Source organism: Phyllostomus discolor, chromosome 5 (assembly GCF_004126475.2).
Source record: "Phyllostomus discolor isolate MPI-MPIP mPhyDis1 chromosome 5, mPhyDis1.pri.v3, whole genome shotgun sequence".
Taxonomy (NCBI): Eukaryota; Metazoa; Chordata; class Mammalia; order Chiroptera; family Phyllostomidae; genus Phyllostomus; species Phyllostomus discolor.
Window position 1 is genome coordinate 161,275,712 of NC_040907.2, and position 1,977 is coordinate 161,277,688.

Sequence of the window (1,977 nt, forward strand, 5' to 3'; positions counted from 1 at the left end):
TGAAGATGGAAGAAAATATGCAACATCTCTGGCATATTATGCTTTATTATTTCAAGAAAGGCAAAAGCACAATGAAATGCAAACACAAGAGAAGAATTGTGCAGTGTATGGAGAAGGTACTGTGACTGATCAAGTGCATTAAAATGGTTTGTAAAATTTTGTGCTGGAGATTTCTTACTGGACAGTGCTCCACAGTTGGATAGACCAGTGGAAGTTGATAGTGATCAGATTGAGACATTCATTGATGACAATCAGCATTATACCACATGGGAGATAACAGACATACTCAAAATAGTCAATAAAGTTATTGGTAAAAAAGAAAAATATGTCTTTTGTTTTATGGGAAAAAAAACAAAAGAGATTTTTTGGCCAACCCAATATTTTTAGATGAAAGGAATAAGGTGATAATGCTGTGAGATCAAGTCCAGAATAACTCTATCTACAAGCATACAAAAAAAATTCACAGAAAGGAGGTGAGAAAAACTTGATGTTGTAAAAAAGTAAATTAAATAGCAGAGGAAGCACCAATAGTGATAAAATGCAGAACATGATCCAGTTAAAAGTTACAAAGAAGTATTTTGTTTTTCCAGAAGAAGTGGAATATGAGTTAATTTTTGAGGAGTATTTGTTTTCCAGATAAATGCAGAGAGGTTTATGTTGAATATTAAGTCTCAAATATTTTGGGATCTCAAACCCTTTATGACAATGTATAATAGTGTAACATCTATTTTAATGATGGTCACTGCTACATATTACCTTATTTTTAATGACTATTTATCATTTTGAAGCTCTCCATGATTTGTTCAGCAAACTTCTGTTAAGAGTCTCTGATTTCACTTGACTCGATAGCTCTCTAATTTTAAAGCCCTTTAAAATTCAAGCCATCCTCTCCCCTTTCCTTTTTCTAGGTCCCTTAGTCCCTTTGGTTAAACGTGTACCTTTTACCTAAAATTCTTCTTTGATTTTTTTTGTGATTGATGTAATTGGATCTCTTTAAATCTCAAATAGCAGAACATTCGACAAATCAAAAACTATCATATACGAGAATTAGAACATTCCTTATATGTGATTTAGTCCCCCATTTCCCAGGGAGCAAAATTTAGGCCTAGACAGGTACATGAACTTACCCAAGGGCACACAGTGGAAAAGTGGATCAGGTAACTGCAGTCAAGGACTCTTAACTGCCTTTCAGTCAATGCTCTGTTTCCTCGCTGTATCTTGCCACTGGTCTTCCTGCAGGTAAAACTTGGCCATAGTGATTGGTTCAGATTATGGACACATGGAACAGTCAGACTCAATTCCAGAATTTTAATTGAGGTATTGGGGAAGTATATTCCCTTTTTCCATTCTATTTGAACTTGACCTACCATCATCTTACTCTTTCAAGAGAAGAATTCATCCAAAAAGGGAGCTAACACAGCTTGAGATAAAGACAAACGGCAGAAAGAAATCAACTCTTAGGGTCATGGTATGAGCCAGTGGTCAAGCCGTGCCTGACAAAAAGCCCCATCCACGAAGGGGTCACCTAAATGGCCCTCACATTTCTCTTTTGCATAAACCACTTTGTATTGTGTTCTCTTGTGACCCAAAGGGTCCTGCTTAATACCTCTTTAACCTTTCCCCTGCCCCTCAACTATGAAAGCCCGATGACCCTCATGAAGGTGAGGGGCACTGGTTGTATGGAGTCTGAAGCCATTAGGAGAGTCACAAGCAATCTTTTATTTCAAACCAAGTTTTCCATTCTCCCTCCGCTTCTTTAGAAAGCTCTGGCTCGAACCACCAGACGCACCCAGCTCTGCCCCTTCTTTTCCTTCATTATGAAATCTGGGCAAGGAGGCTGGAGCCCTTCTAACCTCTGAGAAAAGTAATTATCGGACCTTGGTGCCCATGCTGGGAACGAGCTGGCTCAACCTGCCCCAGAACTATACCAAGGAGCCCTTGGAATCAACTCATCATCTCCCTGCTGATTACACCCAA